Source organism: Phyllobates terribilis, unplaced genomic scaffold (assembly GCF_046119375.1).
Source record: "Phyllobates terribilis strain yellow unplaced genomic scaffold, ASM4611937v1 Scaffold_8__6_contigs__length_399053987, whole genome shotgun sequence".
NCBI classification, from domain to species: Eukaryota; Metazoa; Chordata; class Amphibia; order Anura; family Dendrobatidae; genus Phyllobates; species Phyllobates terribilis.
The window spans coordinates 373,829,434-373,843,988 of record NW_027362768.1 but is presented as its reverse complement, the minus strand read 5'-3'; the positions used below and the strand labels follow the sequence as shown (position 1 = coordinate 373,843,988).

The following is a 14,555-nucleotide window of genomic DNA, read 5'->3' as shown; positions in this document are numbered from 1 at the left end:
CAGAACCAAGGGGGCTGCCCAGGGGCTACAGCTGTCTCTAATGACCCCAGCTTCTTTCATTTCTCTTAGCATGCCCTTTGCGTTCTGATAATCTGCAGGGGGTACAGGTCTATGTCTCTGTTTAATTGGTGGGTGGCTCCCTGTGGGGATGTGGTGTTCCATCCCTTTTACTCTGCCGAAGTCTAGCGGGTGCTTACTAAAGACTCTTTCGTACCTCTGTACCACCCGGTAGACTCCTTGTTTTTGGTGCAGGGGAGTGGAGTCAGCACCCACATGGAGTTTCTGGCACCAATTCTCCTTTTGTTTCTGGGAGCCATTACCCTCCGCCTGAGGAGATGGAGGCAAAGGCTCCACGGCCCTGATAGCTTTGTGTTCGACAACAAACAGTTTGGCAAGTGTAGCGTACCTGGGTAAGTGTACCTCTCTCTCTCCAATGTTGAGAATGCGAACGGGCACCCTCCCATGACGGACATCAACCACCCCCCGGCCTGTCAAAATGGTGGGCCTGCTGTCCGAGTACACGGGTTCTACCATGGCTTGGTAGTTTCTACCTCTCAACCCGATTGTAGTCCGACACCAGATCATCATTTCACTTTTGGGAGGCATGGAAATGGGGAACAGGTCACTCACTCTTACGCTCCCGATCTCACCACCAGACAGTTCTATCTGCTGCCGTCTCATCAGGGCTTTTATCTCTTTGTTGAGGACTCTCTGTTGGCTGGAACTAGCATTCACCGCCACCTGTTGTAGAATTACAATTACCTCTGAAAGACAATTTTCAATCACGTTAGTACCCACAGTTATTTTAGGGTGACTTTCACGACGGTCAATGTCCACAATAATCACTCCCTGTGCCGGTAGTTCAACTTTACCAATCTTAATGGTCATCTCCTTGAACCCCATCTGCGGCACGGGCAAGCCATTACTGGCGATGATGCTCAAGTCACTGTCTGGATACCGTGTTATATCAGCATCAGTCCAATACTGCTTAAAAAGTACATAAGGGATAGTAGTTACTTGCGACCCGGTATCCAGCAAGGCGCTCATGGGGATACCGTCCAGCACCACGGGTAAAACCGGGCGCCCCCCAACATACTTATCACGCCAATTATAAGGGCCTGGTGATCTTATGCCTGGGGGTCGGCCCTCTGCCCCAGGTTGGACCCGTTTAAATTACAGTACCTGGAAATGTGTCCGGGCTGGTTGCATCGACGGCAAATGGGCTGTCCATCCTCTGCGTAGCGATCTGCGGGCCTCCCTCGGAACGACGGGATCCTCCTCTGTTGACGCCACGGGACATCCTCCGGACTTGAGGCCAACTCGATGGGTCTTGACGGGTCCACTTGCAAAGCCAGGACGGTCCTGGTCAACGCCGCGACGCTCCTGGTCAGCTCCTGGACTTGGTGGTGCAGATCTTTCGATGGGGCTTGGTTCAGGGCCTGTGCATCAGCCCCCACAGAGTCCATAGAGGAGGGCGCTGCCTCCTGGTGATAGGTGAGAGCAGGGTGCCGGGGGTTTATAGCGCCACTTGTTGCTGGTTCACGGAGCACCCTTATGGCCCTGTCCTTAAACTGGGCAAAAGTCAGATCAGGGTTCTTAAAGAACATGAGGCGCAGCTGGGTCCTGTGGGCGCTAGACAGCAGACCTTCTATAAACTGTTCTGTTAGTAGCTTATCCGTATCCTGCACGCTGCCAGGGTCAGCTTGTTTGATGGCTCTCAAGTCTTCCTGCAAATTTAGGGCATAGTCACTGATGCTGTCCTGTGCCCCCTGCTTACATCCGTAGAACCGCATTTTAATTTCAGCGGAGGTACGTGTATCAAAGGTACCCCGCAGCCGGGCCAGAATGTCCTTCACAGTTCTTTTCTCCTCAGCGGGCCATGACTTTACCTCTCGCTGGGCTGCGCCAGTTAGCTGCCCTGTCAGTATGCTAATCTTCTGTTCCTCTGTCAGGGGGTAAACTTGGAACAAACTGTACAGCCTTTCCTTAAAGTCAGTTAGGGCATGGGGCTCCCCTGAATACTTAGGCAGCCAGGCCGCTCCAGGGATGTAGGGCAGGGAAAATGGCATCACCGCTGCTGCAGCTGTGCTGGTGGTAGTGGGCGCCTCCGTGTCCGACATCTTCCTCCCCCTAGTTAAGCGTGGCCTACCTTCCGACGATCCTCTTCTGCAGGCCGCGGCTCCGCTGGTGCTGCTCCTGACGAGGACCTTGCGTCGCGTCCTGGTGACATCAGCGTCGCTCTCTCTCCCTTCCAGGACCTTGCGCAGCGTCAGTGCATGGGGCGGAGCTTCGGGTCTCACGCGGTTTGGACGTCCACGCCCCCTTCTTCCCGCGCAGCGTCCTGAAGATGGCATCCGATGGCGGGAAAACGGCTGAAGATGGCGGGAACTGACGGAAGATGGCGGGAAACAGCTCCGGATGGCGGGAAACGGCTCCGGATGGCGGGAAACTCCTTTTTAAGGTACTTGTACAGTCTTTTTTTTCAGGCACGCAATACCCGTTTGTGGCGGGTTGGTCACAATCCTGCCGACTACGCCAAAGCTGACTCGCCCCCTGGGCCGTGGGGCACTCGGAGCCGGGCAATAGGGAAACAATGGGGGTAGTAGTGGCAACCCGGTCCGTGGCTCAGGGTGGTCAGACCAGTGGCAGTCCTTTATAAGTTTTAAGTGATGTCCGACTACGCCACCCGTGGATTGCGGTCAGTGCTAACCGCCGCTGCAGTGCAGACCTCTGGGGCAGATGTAAATGTGCAGCTTCGAATAGTACAACTCCCCACGGGAAGAGTAGGGCCCCAGGGCAGTGTATGACGGATGATGGAGGGGATGATTCCGACCACGTTAGCCAGGAAACGGAGGCCTCTTAAACAGTTCAGGGTCTTCATTAGAACAGGTAAAACGACCCACAAACAGGCCCGGCTAGGAGGGGGCCTGGATGTCTGAGAACAAGTGGGAAGCTGGCCCTGGTCAAGGTGAGGGTGTAGGCCTACCGTGCTCTCTGTGCTCCTTCTGGCTATTTCCCTTCTGGTAGTGTAACAGCCCACGTTCCTGAGCTCACCGTGTCCCCTCGCCCGTATGCCTTGCAACTTGGGTCCCTTTCTACTCCTGGCCTGGTACGGCTTTGCTGGTCCCTTCTGCTGTGGCGGAGCCTCCAGGCTTCTTAGGCCAAGGAACATACAGTCCCTTGCGGACTGGTTATCTGCTGTAGGACGTGGAATCCTCACAGCCTCAGACACCAAAGTCTGGTAGATTAGTCTCTTTATCTGCCAGGACAGGCTCACTTCGCCTCTTGTCCTTGGCTCTGCGCTCTCCTACTGCCACACGGCCTCTTAGGCTGCAACACAACTGTCTGTCCCTGCTCTGGGACACCTCTCACTTCAGAGACAGGTTGTTCAGTTCTCTCTAACCCTGCCCCCAGTTCCAGCTTTTATAGGGGCAGCCTGCTCCCCCTACTGGCCTGTGACAGGAGGTATTGCATGCTAATGGTCCTTGACTAGAGAACCGCCCCCTTGCTCTCAGACACAGCTTTATTATACATTTGTGGCATCCAGGCCAGGGTGACACACACAGCAGAGTTGACTCATTGATATAGCAGAGTTAAGTTTGTTACAGAGTCTGCCCAGCAGAGTTGACTAAGCAATATAGCAGAGCTCAGTATGTCATAGAGTCCAATGCATAACTGGTCATTCCTATTACATAGGTACACAGTGATGTAGCAAAGCTTGGTTTGTCACAAGATCCAAAGCAGAACTAGCCAGTGGTATAGCAGAGTTACTCAGCAATGTAGCAGAGCTGAGTTTATCACAAATTCCAAGGCAGAACTGTGCAGTGCATAGAGTATATAGCTATGTAGCAGAGTGGCATAGACGCCAACAATTTGAGTACTGAGGTGGCGTCCTGCTGCCTAAACTGACTTTTAAGACCAGGGTGGCTGATGCACAAAAGTGCGTTGGGGTAAAAGTGCAGAGAGAGACGGCGAAGGGATAATACGAGGAGCCAGATAATAGATAGATAGATAGATAGATTTTTTATGGTTGCTTTTTCTTTAACGTCTCAGGTATTTCCATGTTCTTTTTGTTTCTAGATTAACTGCAGTAGTTTGTCTATAAAATAAATAAATTGAAAAATAAGAGGAAAAGCTGAACAAGATATCTGGTCCCTGTGAGAGAGAAGCAAAGCAAACTAATTAGAAAAACTGGATGTAAGTGGACAGAAATGCTTGGGAATAAATTGCACTTGGATTAAAATGGCGCCTTAATAATCTCAGGTGAGCATTTAGCCGCGCTCTCCATTTAATAAAGCCCTAATTCATGTCTGTATTTTCTCCTTGCTCAGGAGCCGTGTGTTGGCGATCTGCATTCTCAGCATCCTGATATTTGTATGATGTCATTCCGGATATCACAATACACAGAAATTTGCCGGACTCTACCTCTGTGTTCAGACCCAGTGGTACTTGGGTATCTATCTTTCACACCAATAACTCCCAGTCCACAGAAATGTCATTAATAATGGTGGCCCCCACAGACATATGAAATTCTGGAGGTGCTCTGTCTTCATAATGTACAGAATACAAGATGGGAGGCCTGTGCCTAAGGGGGCTGAGAGGAGAAAAGCGGCTGCTCCTCAGGGTCAGGGCTTTATTATATATAGGTATGTGCACACTGTCACACCTGCTGAGGTTTTCTTAGGCAAAGTTGCCTCGGATAAAAGGTTCTGCTGTTGTTCTTGAGCTGGCTTTGCCGCCGGCGTCTTTTTTCTGTCATTTAAACAGTTGCTTCCTAGCTTACACCACCCGAAGAATGAATGTGGCACCCTGCTATTACAGGTACCACAGAACCCAAAAGGGTGCATAGACGGACTTCTCCACAAGAGGCCCTCATTACATAACAGACACCTCCACCCTTCCACCTCATACCACCAGAGGGAGCCTGTTAGGGATATATATACTGGAGGGTGGAGTTAGGCAGTGAGTGTGTGCTGGCACAGAGATCAGTGAAGAAGCAGCATGTGAGCTGCTGTGCTGAGGGCCAGCCAGGGCCTAAAGCACGTGCTGAAGCCTCGGGGCCTAGAGCGTGGCCGGAGGCAAGGAGAGAGGTGAGAGGAGTTATGGGGGCAGAGATGCATCTTAGGCTCACCCCAGAACACAAGCCGGACACCGGGTCCGCACCTACAGGGTCCTCTACGCCCAGTAGGAATAACCAGTATACCAGGAGGATTCTAAACCCCTGGTCAACCTGAAGCTACAATCATTTAAAGAACTAGGAACCACGAAGGCCCCAGCGTCCAGGGATAGTGGTAGCCAGAAGAAAGTTCTTACCACCAAGCATGCAGGTGAGGAGAGGGGAAGAGTACAGAAGCTAGGCCTAGTTTCAGGCTGGTCAGAAGCTTCAGAGAGAGAGGAAGACACGGACCAGGAGGCCTACAGCCCGCTCACTGGGGAGAGTTCTGAAGTGCACCCTTCCTATTAAGTACCCTGGACCCTACCTGACGTTACACCAGTAAAGGTACTGAAGCGAATCCCCTGTGTGCGTGTCCGTCATTCCCCCTGACCCGACCTCTCACCTGCATCCCTTCCATCAACCCTCCCCCGGGTACCCGCTCCGCCTGTGGGGAGCAGAAACATCCCAGCTGCCATCCCATCACCCACGGAGGTCTGCAGCAGCGCCGGTATTCATTACCGGGAACCACAGGTGGCGTCACGAGACAAACTGTTAACAAAAAACCCCCTTTTAAAGAGTGACCCCAGAGGACGGGCCTGGGAGCCGACTGCCGTGACATCCTACGAAGAAGGTAAAGGCCCGGGTACCGAGTCCCCCATATCCCCCTGGGCGAGTCATGAACATGCTACTTATTTTAACAGCTGCAAATTTTTCAAACCCTGAAATGGTAAAAGCAGCAGCAGGAGACTCAACATGTGCACATTTATTACGTTTTAACATTACTTTGCCTTAAGTTCACTTTTGCAGAGATTTTTCAGGCGAAATCCGCCTGAAAAGACCTTGTGTGCAAATAACCTATGACTGTTTTTTCACTTCAGTTTCTAAGAAGAATTTCCTTTTAAAATCTAAAGTATAAATGACGTAAAAATCTTGATCACAAAAATCTCCTACAATTTTGTACATACAGGTCTTATGAGTCATGTGTTACTCCGGATGGACGAGACTGCGGGATCAGACTACACAGGGCTTTTTTTGTAGTCTGTAACCATGGAGACACAGAAGTCTGCATTGAAACTGTATACACAAAAAAAATGTTTCTATCCAGACAATTTGAAACATTGTAACCAGGCAGATTCATAGTGCTACGTTTTCAATGCAACAATGTTGCAGATTGTCTGGACTAAGATATTGTCATGAATATTCATGATACCTTTAAGCAACCTTATGACGCGCCCCCTGGGCCGTGGGGGATACCCGGAGTCGGGCCTTGTAGTTGCTGGGGGTTGTAGTCACCGTGGCGGCGACCCGGTCCGTGACCCAGGGCGGTCAAACCAAGGGGTAGTCTATGTGTGTGAGGTGTTAATGTCCGACTACGCCACCTGTGGATTGCGGTTATTGGTAACCGCCGTTGCGGGGCAGTCTGCTGAAGCTGGTGGTATGTGCAGCTAGGTGATGTGACTCCCCACAGGTGGAGTGTAACTTCAGGGCAGCGTGAGTGGATGATGGTGGTGATAGTGCTGGGAATCAGTAGTGACAACGCGGAGTCTTTACAATGCAGTCTCAGGGTCTTTACTCACAATTCTTTCACTCCAAGTTATTACTGCAGGTTTATAACTTCCCGCGTCGTCCTGTGTTTCCCGAGTGAGGGGCTCAGTCGACTCCCAGGTAGCTCTGGAGCACTTAGCAGGACTTCCTTCTGTGTGTCCTCTCTGGCCTCTCTCCTTGTATCTCACACCTAGCGGCACCTCTGTCCAGTGTCCTCGGTCCTTGGCGGGCGACGTGTGTTCCGTCCCCTGGCCCTATGTGGCTACTTTTCCAGTGGCTGGTGTGGACGGCCTGCTGAACTTGAAGTGCTGCAGCCTCCGGTTCCCAGTTGAGCCCTGTAGTCTCTGCTGGTTGGGGGACCCGGTTCCCCTTCTCTGGCCTGACCCTCCTACTCTTCTAGTAGCGGCGGGCGTACGGGTGGCTTGCTGCATGGCCCGTACCCCTAGGGTCCCTTCGGTTCCTGGAGCCTTCCTGCTCCCTCTTCTCTCTCTCTCCCAGGCTCAGGCCTCCTCGCTAGGCCCGCCTCTGGAGCAGAGCTCATACAGAGCCTCTGCCCCCTGTCAGCACCTCAGTCTGACTGACTGGGCTGAACTCTCTTCCCTCTCTACTCCCTTGAACCAAGATGGTTCCTTACTTTTATACTTCTTACCACTGTGCTCCCAGGATCTACATCCTCCACACATCTACTACATAGTTCCCCCTCTCTAAGTGGTTCCTCCACACTCCAGCCAGGTATCAGGGACACTTGTGCTCTACTGTAGGAGCATTATCGCCCTGTCCCCCGGAAATGTGGTGTAGTGGATGTAGTGTTAGGGTCCTGAACCATACTCCTTCCTTACCTGAGAGTGAGATACCACACCTCTGGATGAGATGCAATAACTCTGTGGCGACCGAACCCTCAGGGGCGCCACACTTATGTTACGATACTGGCGTAGTACTGCTGGAAACCAGTGTCCTAAGGAGCAAAAGCAGGAACAGCAAACAGTAGTAGAAGTTCTTGAAGTTAGCAAGGAGTTGTAGGAAACAATCCGTAGATGAATTAGAACAGTCTGGGTAAGAATGTTCAGGAGCTGGAGACTGGAACTAGGCTAAAAGCTAGACACAATACTCAAGCAATGAGTGAGAGGTCCATATGACTTTAAGTGGGCCCAAACAGGAAACAAAATGGATTCCATAGATTCAGAATTCACCATCTTGGTAAAGGGCAATTGCGGAACAGAAAAGCAGCCTCCAGTGGTAAGGAGTGAAACTGCAGCACAATTATTAAAGTGAACAATAGTTCTACAGTGGTAAAACTTTGGAAGGGCAACAAAAATCCTGACACTTTAATGGAAGAAGTCATAGGCACCATGAGATCTAAATGCGATACTGGAGATGAAGGCACAAATTAACTGTTGGAAGTAGACCTGAGCGAATCTGGTAAAAATTGATTTGCCAGATTCGCTCGAATCTGGACGGAAAATTGGATTTGCGCAGAATAAATTGTAATTGCTGGTAAAAGTATTTTATTACACTCTGAAGTCTCTCCAAATCCCAGATAATAATAAATGATGGGGATAAAAATATACTCACTTTACCTTTCGCCTGTTCTGGCACAGCTGCTCTCACCCTGCAAACTCGCTTCCTCCCTCTGGCTTCAGTCTTTTTTTCAGTCGTTAGCGACTCTGATGCTCAGCAAAGTAATGATGTCACTGGAGACCTAGTCAGCCCCGCAGGTGCCGAAGACTGAAGAAGGAAGTCCAGGGCCGGAGGAAGGAAGCAAGCCAGCGGACGACCAGGCGGGGAGCTGCCGCACCAGGACAGGTTAGGGACGAGGTGAGCTGTTTTTTTTTTTATTATTTAATCCCCTTTCCAGCCCTGGAACGACTCAAGATAATTGAAACTTGGTTTCTGGCGAATCAAAATTTTTTATGAAGTTCAAAACAAATTCGATTAGGCATTTAATTGTAAGGCGAGAGGGCACATAAGTGCTCCCAGGTAGATAGTTCCCACCCGGACTAGTTTTACCCACGACCAGAATGATCTATATTGTTCTGGGTTCCATCATCGAGAAGGTAAGTGTTCACCGCTGTTTCACGTTTCCTGGTCTTTCTTTTCTCTCGCTCCTTCTCTGCCTGTCTGATGGATGAAACCATTAGTGAAATCACTGTAAATAATGTGTTAAGTTAGAACTTACAAGAGGATCCCTCATTAAGGAGGTTTCACATATCCTACTTCCCAATTAATGTTTAAGACTTTGCTGGAACACAGATATGTCACAGCGTGTCAGCGTGTCAGCCAACGGAGCGCTAATAACGCAGCGGACCTTAAAGAGCGTGCTCAATGTCACATCCTTTTTCTTCAGCCGTAAATAAATATTTCAATGTATTTTTTTCCCTCTTTGATGGCGGCTTCGTCTTCATTTCGACAGAGAATTTTCTCCGCAATAACATCATTATCTCATAGAACTTTAATTGCTCCCTGGAAGGAGACGGATAATCTGCAGAAGAAGAAAAATAATGATACGTATTGATGAGCCGAAAGCCGAAAAGCAAAATATTAAGAGATGCGAGCGGAAGATAAAATGCAAACAGGTGATTGGTGATGAGTAAGAAGAACTCTGGCCAAAATTAATGATCCAGTGCCAGAAGTGCAGAAATATCTCATGTTGGAAAGTTCTGAGCAAATGATTTACCTTTATGAGTTCTGCAACTGTGATACGTGTTTATTGTCAGCTGCCGCGGGGATGAAGCAGAGAACATGGAGCAGGTTGTTTTGCAAATAGAGCAGAGCTCAGTTCGTAATTGAAAGAGGTTTCACATAGAGGTTCTGTCTTCACCGGAGCATGACGACCACTTTATGCACAACCTAAAAAAAAATATCTGTGCATGACTGGCCATGTCCGATACTGCAGTCCAGCCAATTAAGGTGCAAGAAGCTGAGCTGCAAGACAAGCTGTGGCCACAAGGGTAAATGTGTCAGTCCCAGACATCTTCATTACTTTTTACCGCTGTATACATATAGAGGTACATAAGTCCCGTACTATACCTCTGGACACCCATGGAAATACATAAGCCCTCTACTAGACCTCAGGACACCCATGGAAATACATAAGCCCCCTACTATACCTCTGTACACCAATGGAAATACATAAGCCCCCTACTATATCTCTGTACACCAATGGAAATACATAAGTCCCCTACTATACCTCCGTGCACCCATAGAGGTATATAAGCCCTCTACTATACCGCCGTATACCCCTAGAGGTACATAAGCCCAATTCTATACCTTCGTACACCTATAAAGGTACATAAGCCCCAAAATATAACTTGTATACCAATGAAGATACATAAGCCCCCTACTAGACCTCTGGACACCCATGGAATTACATTAGTCCCCCTACTATACCTCCGTACACCCATAGAGGTACATAAGCCCCCTACTATACCTCCGTACACCCATAGAGGTACATAAGCCCCGTACTATACCTCCGTACACCCATAGAGGTACATAAGCCCCCTTCTATACCTCTGTACACCCATGGAGGTACATAAGTCCCCTACTAGACCTCTGTACACCCATGGAGGTACATAAGCCCCCTACTAGATCTCTGTACACATATGGAAGTACATAAGCCCCCTACTATATCTCCATACACCCATACAGGTAGATAAGCCCCCTACTATACCTCTCTATAACCATGGAGGTACATAAGCCCCCTACTATACCTCTGTACACCCATAGAAATACATAAGCCCCCACCTATACCTCCGTAAACTCATAGAGTTACATAAGCCCCCTACTAGACCTCTGTACATCCATAGAGGTGCATAAGCCCCTTACTATACCTTCGTACACCCATAGAGGTACATAAGCCCCCTACTAGACCTCTGTACACCCATAGAGGTGCATAAGCCCCCTACTACACTGTGTTCCAAATTATTATGCAAAAAGTGTTTAGGAGTGATAAGGTAAGATTTTTTTTGTTTGTCAGTTAAACTCATTGATGGTGATGTGTGTCAGGGCTCTTTATATCACTGTAAGCAATTGCAGACACATGTGCTAGATAGTTTGGCAGGTGTGTCCAATGAAAGGCAAGACTACTTAAGAAGGCTGTTCCACATTATTAAGCAGCCTACATTTTCTGGCAAAATGGGAAAGAAAAAAGATGTGTCGGCTGCTGAGAAGCAACAAATTGTGGAGTGTTTAGGTCAAGGCATGACTACAAATCAACATTGCCAAGACACTTCATCCTGATCATCGCACAATCAAGAAGTATGTAGCTGATTCACAATACACATGTGTGCGTGCTGATAAGGGAAAATTGAGGACTCTTTCCTACAGGCAATTACGTCAGGTTAAAAGAGCAGCGGCAAAAAAGCCTTGTCATAGCAGCAGACAAGTTTTTGAAGCTGCTGCTGCCTCCAACATCCCCCGAACAACAAGATGCAGGGTCCTTCAGAGGTTTGCGGCTGTGCGTAAGCCATCCTGTCGACCTCCTCTATCCACTGCACACAAGCAGAAACGGCTCCAGTGGGCCAAACAATACATGAAGACTGACTTCAAAACTGTTTTGCTCACCGATGAGTGCAGTGCAACGCTCGATGGTCCAGATGGATGGAGTGGCGGATGGCTGGTTGATGGACACCCCATGCAAACACGGCTACGGCGCCAACAAGGAGGAGGTGGAGTAATGTTTTGGGCTGGAATTATGGGAAGAGAAATTGTCGGCCCCTTTAGGATCCCTGAAGGGGTAAAGATGAACTCCATAATGTATGTTGAGTTTCTCAAACAGCACTTCCTGCCATGGTTCAAGAAGAAGAACCGTGTATTCCGCAGCAAGATCATTTTCATGCATGATAATGCCCCGTCTCATGCTGCACATAACACATCTGCATCTCTGGCTGCTATGGGCATAAAAGGGGACAAACTTATGGTTTGGCCCCCATGCTCCCCTGACCTCAACCCCATTGAGAACCTCTGGAGCATCATCAAAAGGAGTGTCTATGATGGCGGGAGGCAGTTCACATCTACGCAACAGCTCTGGGAGGGTATTCTGTCCTCATGCAAAACAATTGAAGCAGAAACCATCCAAAACCTGACAAATTCAATGGACGAGAGAGTTCAGAAGCTCCTTTCGAACAAGGGGTCCTATGTGCAAATGTAACATCACCTAGAATAAAGTTTTGAGTTGAAAACTGTTTGATTTCAGTTTGTAATAACCTGCTAATGCTTATAATTTCAAAAATGACCATTTTTTTGTTCTTTATTAAAATGAAAAGGTTGAAAACTCTGCTGTGCATAATAATTTGGAACATGCATTTTGAGTGCAGTTTGAGTGTTTTATTTTTTAAAAAATATACTGTTATCATAGGCAGTTTATACAAAAACCTTTCAATTGTACTCTAATAGTTATTTGACTGGAAAATTACAATGACAGCAATTCATATAGGTAATTTGGGAAAATCTGAGAAAATATTATTTGCATAATAATTTGGAACACAGTGTAGACCTCTGTACACCCATAGAGGTACATAAGCCCCCTACTATACCTCCGTACACCTATGAAAGCACATAAACCCCCTACTATGCCTCTGTACACCTATAGATATGCATAAGTCCTCTATAGCTATACCTATGTACATGCCTAGAGATGCAGAGATCCATACTGTACCCCTATATACAGAGGTACAGATATGGAGGTCGGCGTCTCTAGGTGTATGCAGAGTCTTACAGAGTTGTATTCCCTACAATTCCGGTGGATCTGTACAGCAGTGCACAGGTGAGATGTCGCTTTCTGGCTCCGTGCACTGTACACAGGTGATATTACCATGTGCATGGCCTAGGACACTACTATTACACACACATTACATCACAGCAGACCGGGAACTCAGAGGAAAGGACGTTCACCTCCGCACAGATCTCAACCAGATCCCGTCCTGCGTAATGTCTTCATTAGTGCATGAATAAAGGAGCGCAGCCTGCGACCTGTCACCCACCGAGGAGTCAGAGCTGCGCGGCCGGACGAGCAAACAGCGGGATAAATGGTTTATGCAAATACGCGCAATGGACAAAAATGTCATATTAATAGTCGAGACGGCGAAAGATGTGAATGGGAGCGAGCGGCGAGTCCATGAGTCAGGATTAATGGCGCTGGGACGACAACCACGTTCACGGGGACGGACAGGAAGTCTGGAGGGATAAAGTGTCGCTAACAATCGCAAGAACCTAGGATCGGATTTATATGGATAATTCCAGCAGTGGACGTCGGGGGCTTACATCCGACAAGCAGAGAGGAGAGAATCCCCCCGTGTGGTCTGTACAGGGCGACACTTATCAGGCCTTATTCATCAGAGCTGTCTGACCGCAAAACTGCCCATAGCAACTCAGTCACAGCTCAGCTCTCATTTTACCCAATCAGCACTCAGTTCTCAGTTTGTCCAATCAGCACTCAGCTCTCATTTTACCCAATCAGAGCTCAGCTTTCATTTAACCCAACCAGAGCTCAGCTTTCATTTTATCCAATCAGCGCTCAGCTCTCATTTTACCCAATCAGAGCTCAGATTTCATGTTACCCAGAGCTAAGTTTTCATTTTACCCAATCAGAACTAAGCTTTCGTTTTACCTCAGTAACGGGTGGGAACTGAGATTTTTTTCTTACCTCAACAACCAATCAGAGCTCAGCTTTCATTTTACCTCAGCAGTGTAAGAAATGACTGAATGACTGCCGTCTCTTCCTGCGGTCGGTGTTTCTATGTGGAGGGTGGTTGTGACGTGTGAGTATGTAGCTCCCTGAGGGTTCGGTTGCTACAGAGGTATTGCATCTCACCCAGAGGTGTGATATCTCACTCTCAGGTAAGGGTGGAGTAAGGCTCAGGACCCTAACACCCACATGCACTACACCACATTTCCGGGGGACAGGGCGACAATGCTCCCAAGGGTGAGCACAACTGCCCCTGTCCCTGGCTGGAGTGGGGGGAGGGAACACCTAGAAAGGGAGAACCCGGTAGTGTGTGGGTGGGGAGAGTAGATCCCGGGTGCACTGTATAGGAGAGTATACAGTTATATGAAAAAGTTTGGGCACCCCTATTAATCTTAAGCTTAATGTTTTATCAAAATTGGCGTTTTTGCAACAGCTATTTCAGTTTGATCTATGTAATAACTGTTGGACACAGTAATGTTTCTGCCTTGAAATGAGGTTTATTGTACTAACAGAAAATGTGCAATCTGCATTCAAACAAAATTTGACAGGTGCATAAGTATGGGCACCCTTATCATTTTCTTGTTTTAAATACTCCTACCTACTTTTTACTGACTTACTAAAGCACTTTTTTTGGTTTTGTAACCTCATTGAGCTTTGAACTTCATAGCCAGGTGTATGCAATCATGAGAAAAGCTACTTAACCACTTCGCGCCAGAGCCTGTTTTTGCCTTTGTGACCGGGCCAATTTTTTCAATTCTGACCACTGTCACTTTATGAAGTAATTACTCTGGAACGCTTCAACGTATTCCCCTGATTCTGAGAGAGTTTTTTCGTGACATATTATACTTCATGATAGTGGTAACATTTCTTTGATATCATTTGCGTTTATTTGTGAAAAAATCGGAAATTTGGCGAAAATTTTGAAAATTTAGCAATTTTCAAACTTTGTATTTTCATGCCCTTAAATCAGAGAGATATGTCACACAAAATAGTTAATAAATAACATTTCCCACATGTCTACTTTACATCAGCACAATTTTGGAACCAACATTTTTTTTTTGTTAGGGAGCTATAAGGGTTAAAAGTTGACCAGCGATTTCTCATTTTTCCAACAAAATTTACAAAAACATTTTTGTAGGGACCATATCATATTTGAAGTCAGTTTGAGGGGTC

The 14,555-nt window shown here is 47.9% G+C and overlaps 1 long non-coding RNA gene across 1 annotated transcript in view; it reads right to left on the bottom strand.

Moving 5' to 3' along the window:
* Positions 1-8,697: 8,697 nt before the first annotated feature.
* LOC141156591 (uncharacterized) overlaps positions 8,698-14,555 on the bottom strand; it is a 28,896-nt gene continuing 23,038 nt past the window's right edge. Inside the window, exons 2-3 of the long non-coding RNA XR_012247689.1 lie at positions 9,375-9,547; positions 8,698-9,179 (exon numbers count right to left, since the gene is read on the bottom strand). This is a non-coding gene — a long non-coding RNA (uncharacterized lncRNA). The remainder of the gene's footprint in view (positions 9,180-9,374; positions 9,548-14,555) is intronic.